We start from the raw sequence: 13,187 nt of genomic DNA on the forward strand, positions 1-13,187 counted from the left end.
ATTAGGTCGAATTTATAGAAGTTGATTTTTTTAGGAAGCGATTTTATACACTCAATTGTGTGTGTCCGCACTAAGCGCATTAAGTCGGCGGAGTATGTCCACAGTACCGTGGCTAGCGTGGACTTTCGGAGTGTTGCACTGTGGGTAGCTATCCCACAGTTCCTGCAGTCTCTGCCGCCCATTGGAATTCTGGGGCAAAAACATTGTCGTGGGTGGTTTTGGGTACATGTCGTCAGCTGCCCCTCCCTCCGTGAAAGCAATGGCAGACAATCGTTTCGCGCCTTTTTTCTGCGCAGCCGCCATACCACGGCAAGCGTGCAGCCCGCTCAGCTCAGCTCACCGACACCGCCGCTGTTGTGTACTGGGTGCTGCTGGCAGCAGACGGTGCAGTAGGACTGCTAACCGTCGTCATCCACCGCTTCCGCTGCATCTCTGCTCTGCTGCTATTGTGTCAATAGCGAATTTCTCCATGTTGTCTGTCATGGGCTCCGGGTACGCTTCCGCTGCAACTCTGCTCTCCTGCTCTCATGAATCCACCTCACAGGTCCTCTCGTTGTTCTCTATAAATATCTATTCTCGTGGCATCCATCGTCAGCCACCGCTTCCATTGCAACTCTGCTCTCCTGCAGACGCCATACCATGGCAAGCCTCGAGCCTGCTCAGATCACCGCGGCAGTTATGAGCATTGTAAACACCTCACGCATTATCCTGCAGTACGTGCAGAACCAGAACCTGCAAAAGTAGGCGAGGAGGCGGTGACGAGAGTGATGAGGACATGGACACAGACTTCTCTCCAAGTACGGGTCCCAGCAATTTGGACATCCTGGTGGCAATGGGGCAGGCTCATGCCATGGAATACCAATTCTGGGCCCGGCAAACAAGCACAGACTGGTGGGACCGCATAGTGTTGCAGGTCTGGGATGATTCCCAGTGGCTGTGAAACTTTTGCATGCGTAAGGGCATTTTCATGGAACTTTGTGATTTGCTTTCCCCTGCCCTCAAGCGCAAGAATACCAAGATGAGAGCAGCCCTCACAGTTCAGAAGCAAGTGGCGATAGCCCTGTGGAAGCTTGCAACGCCAGACAGCTACCGGTCAGTCGGGAATCAATTTGGAGTGGGCAAATCTACTGTGGGGGCTGTTGTGATCCAAGTAGCCAGCGCAATCACTGAGCTGCTGCTATCAAGGGTAGTGACTCTGGGAAATGTGCAGGTCATAGTGGATGGCTTTGCTGCAATGGGATTACCTAACTGTGGTGGGGTGATGGAAGGAACGCATATCCCTAGCTTGGGACCGGACCACTTTGGCAGCCAGTACCTAAACCGCAAGGGGTACTTTTCAATGGTGCTGCAAGCACTGATGGATCACAAGGGACGTTTCACCAACATCAACGTGGGATGGCCGGGAAAGGTACATGACGCTCGCATCTTCAGGAACTCTGGTCTATTTGAACAGCTGCAGGAAGGGACTTACTTCCCAGACCAGAAAATAACCATTGGGGATGTTGAAATGCCTATAGTTATCCTTGGGAACCCAGGCTACCCCTTAATGCCATGGCTTATGAAGCCATACACCGGCACCCTGGACAGTAGTAAGGAGCAGTTCAACTATAGGGTGAGCAAGTGCAGAATGGTGGTAGAATGTGCATTTGGACGTTTAAAAGCTCGGTTATACCTCAGCGAAACCAGTATTCCCATTGTTATTGCTGCTTGCTATGTGCTCCACAGTATCTGTGAAAGTAAGGGGGAGACATTTATGCCGGAGTGGGAGGTTGAGGCAAATCGCCTGGCCGCTGATTACACGCAGCCAGACACCAGGGCGGTTAGAAGAGCATAGCAGGGTGCGCTGCGCATCACAGAAGCTTTGAAAACCAGCTTCGTGACTGGCCAGAGTAGGGTGTGAGAGTTCTGATTGTTTCTCTTTGATAAAAACCCGCCCCCTTGGTTCACTCTACTTCCCTGTAAGCCAGCCGACGTCCCCCCTTCGATCACTGCTTGCAGAGGCAATAAAGTCATTGTTGTTTCAAAACCATGCATTCTTTATTAATTTGTCACACAAATAGGGGGATAACTGCCAAAGTAGCCCGGGAGGGGTAGGGGAGGAGGGAAGGACAAGACCACACTGTATTTCAAAACTTATTGAATACCAGCTTTCTGTTGCTTGGGCAGTCCTATGGGGTGGAGTGGTTGGGTGGCCGGAGGGGCGCCCCCCCGTTCTTAGGCGTCTGGGTGAGGAGGCCATGGAACTTGGGGAGTTGGTTACATAAGGGCTGCAGTGGCGGTCTGCGCTCCTGCTGCCTTTCCTGCAGCTCAACCGTACGCCGGAGCATATCAGTTTGGGGGGAGGGATAGCTCAGTGGTTTGAGCATTGGCCTACTAAAGCCAGGGTTGTGAGTTCAATCCTTGAGGGGGCCATTTAGGGATCTGGGGCAAAAATCTGTCTGTGGATTGGTCCTGCTTTGAGCAGGGGGTTGGACTAGATGACCTCCTGAGATCCCTTCCAACCCTGATATTCTATGATCCTCCAGTAGCCTCAGCATTGCATTCTGCCTCCTCTCATCACGCTGCCACCACCTCTCCTCTTGCTCCCGCCATCTTTCTTGCTCGTCCCTCCTGTCCTCGTGTTCATTTTCGGCTTTCCGGGACTCTGCCATTGTTTGCCTCCACGCATTCTGCTGAGCTCTTTCAGTGTGGGAGGACTGCATGAGCTCAGAGAACATTTTCATCGTGAGTGCGTTTTTTTTCGCCTTCTTATCTGCGCTAGCCTCTGGGACGGAGATGATAGGGGGAGCGTTGAAACATTTGCAGCTGTGGGAGGAAAAAAAGGGAGAGTAGTATTTGAAAAGACACATTTTAGAGAACAATGGGTAGACTCTTTCACGGTGAACCAAGCTGTTAACATTATATAGCACATGTGCTTTCGGTACAAGGTCGCATTTTGCCTCTTCTATTGAGGGCCTGCCGGTTTGGTGTGAGAGATCACACACGCAGGGCCGGGCAACAGAATTCGGCTTGCAGGCAGGCATGGTAAGCCACAGTCTTTTGGCTTCTTCAACCTTCATAACGTGTGGGAATGGTTTCAAACAGCAGCGCCCTCATTTCCCATACCAAGCACCTGTTGGGTTGGCCATTTAAAATGGGTTGGCCATTTAAAAGGAGGGGCTGTGGTTTTCGGGTTAATGTGCAGCACAAACCCAACTAACACCCCCATGCATGCAGCTCATCATAGAAGCGGCATGTCTGGGGGTCAGACCCGGAGCTGCCATTTGCCTCTTTGGTTTTTTGGTAGGGGGGAGGGATAGCTCAGTGGTTTGAGCATTGTCCTGCTAAACCCAGGATTGTGAGTTCAATCCTTGAGGGAGCCACTTAAGTATCTGGGGCAAAATCAGTACTTGGTCCTGCTAATGAAGGCAGGGGGCTGGACTCAATGATCTTTCAAGGTCCCTTCCAGTTCTAGGAGATAGGATATCTCCATTAATTTTATTTTTTTAATTTTCACGTGGCACTGCTGCTGGTCCCTGTTATAGCCTCTGTCCATCATGGCCTTAGAGATTTTTTTCAAATATTTTGGCATTTAGTCTTTTGGAACGGAGTTCTGATAGCATGGATTCATGTCCCCATACAGCAATCAGATCCAGTACCTCCCGTTCAGTCCATGCTGGAGCTCTTCTGCGATTCTGGGACTGCATGGTCACCTCTGCTGATGAGCTCGCACGCTGGCCAAACAGGAAATGAAATTCAAAAGTTCCCGGGGCTTTTCCTGTGAACCTGGCTAGTGCATCTGAGTTGAAAGCGTTGTCCAGAGCGGTCACATTGGAGCACTCTGGGATAGCTCCCGGAGGCCAATAAAGTCGATTTGCGTCCACACTACCCCAAATTCAACCCAGCAAGGTCGATTTCAGTGCTAATCCCCTCATAGACTCATAGACTTTAAGGTCAGAAGGGACCATTATGATCATCTAGTCTGACCTCCTGCATGATGCAGGCCACAAAAGCTGACCCCCCCCCTCCTGGAATAATTCTCTCCCTTGACTCAGCTGTTGAAGTCCCCAAATCATGATTTAAAGACTTCAAGTCACAGAGAATCCTCCAGCCAGCGACCCCTGCCCCATGCTGCGGAGGAAGGCGAAAAACCTCCAGGGCCTCTGCCAATCTACCCTGGAGGAAAATTCCTTCCCGACCCCAAATATGGCGATCAGCTGAACCCCGAGCATGTGGGCAAGATTCTCTAGCCAGACCCGCATTGACCATTGATACTAGTTACCAGCGATGGCAAGTTATTGACCTATTGACTAAAATCACATTATCCCATCAAACCATCCCCTCCATAAACTTATCAAGCTTAATCTTAAAGCCAGAGAGGTCTTTCGCCCCCACTGTTTCCCTCGGAAGGCTATTCCAGAACTTCACCCCTCTGATGGTTAGAAACCGTCATCTAATTTCAAGCCTAAACTTCCCGACGGCCAGTTTATATCCATTTGTTCTCGTGTCCACATTAGTACTGAGCTGAAATAATTCCTCTCCCTCCCTGGTATTAATCCCTCTGATATATTTAAAGAGAGCAATCATGTCCCCCCTCAGCCTTCTTTTGGTTAGGGTAAACCGAGCTCCTCGAGTCTCCTTTCATACGACAGGTTTTCCATTCCTCGGATCATCCTAGTGGCCCTTCTCTGTACCCGTTCCAGTTTGAGTTCATCCTTTTTAAACATGGGAGACCAGAACTGCACACAGTACTCCAAATGAGGTCTCACCAGTGCCTTGTATAACGGAAGCAGCACCTCCTTATCCCTACTAGAAATACCTCGCCTAATGCATCCCAAGACCGCATTAGCTTTTTTCACAGCCACATCACATTGCCAACTCATAGTCATCCTGCGATCAACCAGTACTCCGAGGTCCTTCTCCTCCTCCGTTACTTCTAACCGGTGCGTCCCCAGCTTATAACTAAAATTCTTGTTAGTCATCCCTAAATGCATCACCTTACACTTCTCACTATTAAATTTCATCCTATTACTAAAATAACAGGAGTACTTGTGGCACCTTAGAGACTAACAAATTTATTAGAGCATAAGCTTTCGTGGGCTACAACCCACTTCTTCGGATGCATATAGAGTGAAACATATATTGAGGAGATATATATACACACATACACATACAGAGAGCATGAACAGGTGGGAGTTGTCTTACCAACTCCCACCTGTTCATGCTCTCTGTATGTGTATGTGTGTATATATATCTCCTCAATATATGTTTCACTCTATATGCATCCGAAGAAGTGGGTTGTAGCCCACGAAAGCTTATGCTCTAATAAATTTGTTAGTCTCTAAGGTGCCACAAGTACTCCTGTTATTTTTGCGGATACAGACTAACACGGCTGCTACTCTGAAACCCATCCTATTACTATTACTCCAGTTTACAAGGTCATCCAAGTCTCCCTGCAGGATATCCCAATCCTTCTCCGAATTGGCAATACCTCCCAACTTTGTGTCATCCGCAAACTTTATCAGCCCACTCCTACATTCGGTTCCGAGGTCAGTAATAAATAGATTAAATAAAATCGGACCCAAAACCGAACCTTGAGGAACTCCACTGGTAACCTCCATCCAACCTGACAGTTCACCTTTCAGTACAACCCGCTGCAGTCTCCCCTTTAACCAGTTCTTTATCCACTTCTGGATTTTCATATCGATCCCCATCCTTTCCAATTTAACCAATAATTCCTCATGCGGTACCGTATCAAACGCTTTACTGAAATCGAGGCATATTAGATCCACCGCATTTCCTTTATCTAAAAAATCTGTTACTTTCTCAAAGAAGGAGATCAGGTTGGTTTGGCACGATCTGCCTTTCGTAAAACCATGTTGTAATTTGTCCCAATTGCCATTGACCTCAAGGTCCTTAACTACTTTCTCCTTCAAAATTTTTTCCAAGACCTTGCATATTACAGATGTTAAACTAACAGGCCTGTAGTTACCCGGGTCACTTTTTTCCCCCTTCTTGAAAATAGGAACTACATTAGCTATTCTCCAGTCCAACGGTACCACCCCCGAGTTTACAGATTCATTAAAAATTATCGCTAACGGGCTTGCAATTTCTCACGCCAGTTCCTTTAATATTCTCGGATGAAGATCATCCGGTCCACCCGATTTAGTCCCGTTAAACTGTTCGAGCTTGGCTTCTACCTCGGATACGGTAATGTCAACCCCCCCCTCCTTTATTCCCCTCTGTAACGCTGCCTCTATTCCTAAACCCTTCATTAGCCTCATTAAAGACCGATGCAAAATATTCGTTTAGATATTGTGCCATGCCTAGATTATCCTTAATCTCCACTCCATCTACAGTCTTCAGCGGTCCCACTTCTTCTTTCTTTGTTTTCTTCCTATTTATATGGCTATAAAACCTCTTACTGTTGGTTTTAATTCCGCTCGCAAGGTCCAACTCTACACGGCTTTTGGCCTTTCTCACTCCATCTCTACATGCTCTGACCTCAGTAAGGTAGGTTTCTTTGCTGATCCCTCCCCTCTTCCACTCTTTGTACACTTTCTGCTTTTTCTTAATCACCCCTCTGAGACGCTCGCTCATCCAGCTCGGTCTAAATCTCCTGCCTACGAACCGTTTTCCCTTTCTCGGGATACAGGCCTCCGACAGCTCCTGCAACTTCAACTTGAAATAATCCCAGGCGCCTTCTGCCTTTAGATCCATAAATATGTTAGTCCAATTCACTCCCCTAACCAGTCACTTTAATTTACTAAAGTTAGCCCTTTTGAAATCGTAAACCCTAGTCTCCGATTTAATTCTGTTAATCCTTCCATTTAGCTTAAACCGAATTAGCTCATGATCACTCGAGCCAAGGTTGTCCCCTACAACCATTTCCTCAACGAGGTCCTCACTACTCACCAAAACCAAATCTAAAATGGCGTCCCCCCTCGTCGGTTCAGCAACTACTTGATGAAGGAATTTATCAGCTAGCACGTCTAGGAAAATCTGAGCCCTATTATTGTTACTAGCATTTGTTCCCCAATCTATATCCGGGAAGTTAAAGTCTCCCATGATTACACAGTTCCTATTAGTATTTACTTCCCTAAAAACATTAAATAGTTCTCTGTCCATATCCAGGGTAGATCCCGGCGGTCTATAGCACACCCCAAGCACTATCCCAGGGGAGGCTCTAGTAGTTTTTTTACCCAATGTGAGTATTGCCCAGACAGACTCCATCTTATCCCTTCCATCACTTATTATTTCTTTACAGTTTACCTCATTATTGACATACAATGCTACTCCCCCACCTTTACCTTTGTTCTGGTCGTTCCTAAACAGCACATTCCCCTCCATACCTGTACTCCAGTCATGACTATCGTTCCACCACGTTTCGGTTATTCCTACGATATCCGGTTTCATTTCTCGGACCAGGAGCTCCAATTCCTCCATTTTGTTACCTAGGCTTCTCTCATTTGGTGTATAAACATCTTAATTTATGCCGTTTAGCCTCTCTCACATTAGTTATCCAATTTGGTACGGACACCGTATTGCCAGTATGACCTATTAGTCTAGTATCCATCCCCCCCCTCCTCCTTATGTCCAATCTCTTCCCCCCGGCTATATCCGTTCTTATCTCGTCACCCTCCTTCTCAATGTGGTAATCTGGCGTGGAGATTAACTGGACATCTCCCAACCGTCTCCCCCAAATTCCTAGTTTAAAGCTCTTTTGATGAGATGAGCCAGCCTCCCTCCCAGAAGTCTATTTCCTTCCCTACTTAGGTGAAGTCCATCCCGTGAGAACAGTTGTCTGTCCCCGAAAGCCTCCCAGTGGCCATACATCCCAAAGCCCTCCTTATAGCACCATTCCCATAGCCAACTATTTATCATCACAATCCTGTCAGCCCTTTGCTGCCCTTCTCTAGGAACAGGCAGAATCCCACTGAAGATGATCTGAGCCTCGATTTCCTTAAGCGTCCTCCCCAGCCTGGCATAATCTCCCTTGATTCTCTCTAGCGAGAACCTAGCCGTGTCATTCATTCCTATGTGAAGGATGATCAAAGGGTTCTTACCTGCTCCTTTTAGAATCCTTTTCAACCGCAGTTCCACATCCCGTATCTTAGCGCCCGGTAGACAGCACACCCTTCTGTTCTCTGGGTCCGCCCTGGTCACAGGCCTGTCTAACCTCCTCAGTAAGGAGTCCCCAATCACATAAACCTGCCTTTGCCTGGTGACAGTGCAATCTACTAATCTATCCCCTGTTCCCTCTAGTCTCAACCCCTGTCCGTTCCTATTTTCCCTTATAATCCCCCTCATGCCATCCTGTGTTCTCCCGGGGCCCAGATTTGGTGCTATCTCCATCAACTCCTCCTCTCTTTCTATGGGACTAGCCGCTCTTCTCTTCTTCCTCACCCTCCCCCCTTCAGTTACCACCTGCTGCACCCCTTCCTCGTTATCCAAACACCCAAACCTGTTCCTGAGCTCTATTTCTCCTTCACTGGCCCTCCTTTTCCTTGGCCTGCTTCTCACGGTCACATGCTTCCACTGCCCTTGTTCTCCCCCCGGCATTCCCCCCTCACAGGCCTTAGCCTCTACTTCCACCTATACCCCTGAGCATTCCCCTTCAGCCACTCCTTGCCCTTGCTCCATTAGCTGCTCGAACCCCCTTCTAAACTCTACCAGGGTATCTACCTGCATCTCCAAACCTCGGATCTTTTCTTCTAGCAGCTCTATTAGGCGGCACTTCATGCAGACATACCTCTGTTCAGGCACCCCCGCAAGGACCATGTACATACCGCAGCTGCCACATGCAATCATCTGCATTGTGTCCCCCGCTGCTTGGCTCATGGCTGCTGTAGTCTCTGCCCACTGCACCTGGTGAAACAGAGCACACGGGACACCGTGCCCTCCTACCTCCCCTTCCAACTCCCCCTGTAAACTCCCACTCAAACTCCCCTGTTAGCAGCCCTGTTTGCCGGCTCTTGTGCCGCTGCTCGCTCCTCGTCAGGGAGGAGTACAGAAATCTATTTTAAGAGCCCTTGACAAAGTTGACAAAAATGGCTTGGTCGTGTGGACGGGCGCAGGGTTAAATCAATCTAACGCTGCTAAATTTGACCTAAACTCGTAGTGTAGACCAGGGCTCAGTCTTCTCTTCTCCAAACTAAACAAGCCCAATTTTTTCAATCTTAATCATAGAATATCAGGGTTGGAAGAGACCTCAGGAGATCATCTAGTCCAACCCCCTGCTCAAAGCAGGACCAATCCCCAACTAAATCATCCCAGCCAGGGCTTTGTCAAGCCTTCCCTCATAGGTCATGTTTTCTAGACCTTTAATCATTTTTGTTGATCTTCTCTGGACTTTCTTCAATTTGTCCACATCTTACCTGAAATGTGGCACCCAGAATTGGACATTTAATCAGCATGGAGTGGAGCAGAATAATTACTTCTCGCATCTTGCTTACAACACTCCTGCTAATGCATTTCAGAATTATGTTGACTCATATTTAGCTTGCGATCCACTATGACCCCCAGATCCCTTTCTTCAGTACTTCATCATCCTGGGCAGTCATTTCCCATTTTGTATGTGTGCAACTGATAGTGGAGTACTCTGAATTTGTCCTTATTGAATTTCATCCTGTGACGGGTTCCCCCAGGGGTGCCACCTGGAACTGGGGTTCCACTGAGCCCTCTGACTCACCAGCCTGGGCTCCCTCTTAGCACTGTGCTGCTGTGACTGGCTATAGACCACTCCCGGTCCTACACTCCCACCAGCATTCACACAGGCAGGGACACACCCAGCTGCAGTTGCATGCAGGCTTTGGACAGCCACTGCATAAACCAACAATAGAGAGGCTACAGCCAAAATAACCCCCAGCCTGGGACCCCAGAGCTGTACCGTCCTGCCCTGATCAACCAGTATGAATTTATTACCCAGTTCGCCACTCCCTCAATGTGGAGAGGACAATGCATACTTGCAGGGCCGGCTCTAGGTTTTTTGCCGCCCCAAGCAAAAAAAATTTTGGCTGCCCCCCACCCCAGCCCTGGGCTCTCACCCCCACCAATGCCCTCCCCCACCCGCACCCCCTGCCACCCCAACCCTGGGCTCCCCACCACCAGTGCTGACTCCGCCCGCTCCCCCCTCGCCTCCAGCTGGTCTGGCGCTGGCAGGGGCGGCACCTGAAGGCGGCTCGGGACCCAGGAGGGCAGAGCCAGGGGACCACCCCAGCAGGGGGCTGAGGAGCTGGGGCAGGATAGCCCCAGAGGGAGCGGCGCCCCGGAGAGCGGGATGCGGGCCCCGCATGGCAGTGCCCCGCCCTCTATGGCCCCGCTGCTGCTGCTGCTGCTTCTGGCCGCCCTGCCGCAGTCCCTGGGCGGCTCGGGCTGCTTCGCCCAGCCCCGGCTGTGGCGCTGGGGGGCGGCACCTGAAGGCGGCTCGTGTGCCCCGCGGGGCGGCCCCCAGCCCGAGTGTTCCCCTGGAGCCTGCCCGGCCCAGCCACAAGGTGCAGGCGCTGCTCCTCCATGGCGCGAACCACAGGCCCCCGCGCTGCTGCTGCCAGAGCCGGCTCTAGGCTTTTGCTGTCCGAAGCAGCAGCAACAACAACAACAACAACAAAGATGGCCGAAATGCCGCCCCTGAAAATGTGCCGCCCCAAGCACGTGCTTGGTTTGCTGGTGCCTAGAGCCGGCCCTGCATACTTGTGTTAACCAGGCTGAGATTTTTCCTAAGACACTTCGGTCTCAGGCACACCGGTTTAGATAAAGCAAAAAACAAGTTTATTAACTACAAAAGATAGATTTTAAGTGATTATAAGTGATAAAAACCAGACCAAAGTGGATTACCTAGTAAATCAACAGAACCGCAAACTAAGCCTAAAATTCTAGAAAGATTGGATATGAATTAGCAAATTCTCACCCTGGCTGACGATATAAGCAGGCTTGCAGATTCTTAAGGGACAAGCTGCATTTGTTTTGCAGCTTGGGATCTCGTACCCCATTCCAAGACTTTTTCTTTCAGAGCTTCTGTCTGTTGTTGAGTTGTGGGGGAGTGAAGAACAACCGATGTCACTCCCTGCCTTATATAGCTTTTTAATATGGTGGGAACTCTGTTTCAAACTTGGTTTCCAAACCAGTTTGTGGAAAAATTCAGGTACCCAGAATGGAGTCCAGAAACATGTGATCTGGTCACATGCCCTTGCAGAGTCCTAGCAGCCATAACTTACAGGCTGGCCTTCCACAGGAAGGCTAACCTATTCCACAGCCCATTGTCTCTGTTGATGAGCCATTAGCACTCTTTGGCTTCTTCATTGTTGTATCTGAAAGGCTGGCTGTGGCTGTCTTTCAGAGTAAGCCCATTTGAAATATAACTTCAGATCCAAATATGATACATGCATGCAAATCATAATTTTTCCAATGACACCTTACATGACCCATCTTGTACAAAATGCTTCATAATTATGCCATGATCATATCCTAATAATATTACTATTCATAGATTCTGGGACTGGAAGAGATCTCGAGAGGTCATCGAGTCCAGTCCCCTGCCCTCATGGCAGGACCAAATACTGTCTAGACCATCCCTGATAGACATTTATCTAACCTACTCTTAAATATCTCCAGAGATGGAGATTCCACAACCTCCCTAGGCAATTTTTTTCCAGTGTTTAACCACCCTGACAGTTAGGAACTGTCATAAACAGATAGTTAAGAGTTAATGCCTCTTTTACCTGTAAAGGGTTAAGAAGTTCACCTAGCCTAGCTGACACCTGACCAGAGGAACCAATGGGAGGACAAGATGGTTCAAAGGGAAGGAGGAAAGTTCCCTTTGTCTGTTGAGTTTCACTTTGGACCGGAGTGGGAAAGCTCCAGAAGTCAGCCTCTTATTAAGTAGTGAGTATTAGTGAAGGAAATAAATAGCTTTATGTTTATTTCTTTGTAACCTGTCTTGTGCAATTAGAGGAATAGTCAAATTGGGTATTTTGGGTATTTTTTTTTTTTTGGTGTAACTAAGGGTTTGCCCAGGGGAACATCCTCTGTGTTTGGAATCTGTTGTCTATGAGAGTTAGCTGGTATGCTAATCTCTCCCAGAGGGTTTTCTTTTACCTTTCTTTTCTTTAATTAAAAGTCTTTTCCTTAATACCTGATTGATTTTTCCTTGTTTTTAGATCCAAGGGGGTTGGATCTGGATCCACCAGGAGTTGGTGGGAGAAAGGAGTGGGGATGGTTAATTTCTCCTTGTTCTAAGATCCAAGGGGTTTGGATCTGTATTCACCAGGGAATTGGTGAAGAGTCTCCCAAGGCTACCCAGGGAAGGGAATTAGCACTTTGGGAGTGGTGGCAGCGGACCAGATCTAAGCTGGTAGTTAAGCTTAGAAGTTTCATGCAGGCCCCCACATTTGTACCCTAAAGTTCAGAGTGGGGAAACAGCCTTGACAGGAACTTTTTCCTAATGTCCAACCTAAACCTCCCTTGCTGCAGTTTAAGCCCATTGCTTCTTGTTCTATCCTTAGAGGCTAAGGTGAACAAGTTTTCTCCCTCCTCCTTATGACACCCTTTTAGATACCTGAAAACTGCTATCATGTCCCCTCTCAGTCTTCTCTTTTCCAAACTAAACAAACCCAATTCTTTCAGCCTTCCTTCATAGGTCATGTTCTCAAGACTTTTAATCATTCTGGTTGCTCTTCTCTGGACCCTCTCCAATTTCTCCACATCTTTCTTGAAATGCGGTGCCCAGAAATGGCGTCATATACTATGAGGAATATGGAGTGTAGTGTCGCACGTCCTATTTACTTCAGACCATTTCTCCAGTTTGTCCAGATAGTTTTGAATTTTAATCCTATCCTCCAAAGCACTTGCAACTCCTCGCAGCTTGGTATCATCTGCAAACTTTATAAATGTGCTCTCTATGCCATTATCTAAATCACTGATGAAGATATTGAACAGAACCGGACCCAAAACTGATCCCTGTGGGACCCCACTCAATATGCCCTTCCAGCTTGACTGTGAACCACCTACTCTCTGTAAACGATTTTCCAACCAGTTATTCACCCACCTTATAGGAGCTCCATCTAGGTTGTATTTCCCTAGTTTGTTTACAAGGAGGTCATGCGAGTCAGTATCAAAAGCCTTATTAAACTTAAGATACACCACATCTACCACTCCCCCTCCCCCATTCACAAGGCTTGTTACCCTGTCAAAGAAAGCTATTAGGTTGGTTT

The sequence above is a fragment of the Emys orbicularis genome, chromosome 19 (genome assembly GCF_028017835.1).
Source record: "Emys orbicularis isolate rEmyOrb1 chromosome 19, rEmyOrb1.hap1, whole genome shotgun sequence".
NCBI classification, from domain to species: Eukaryota; Metazoa; Chordata; order Testudines; family Emydidae; genus Emys; species Emys orbicularis.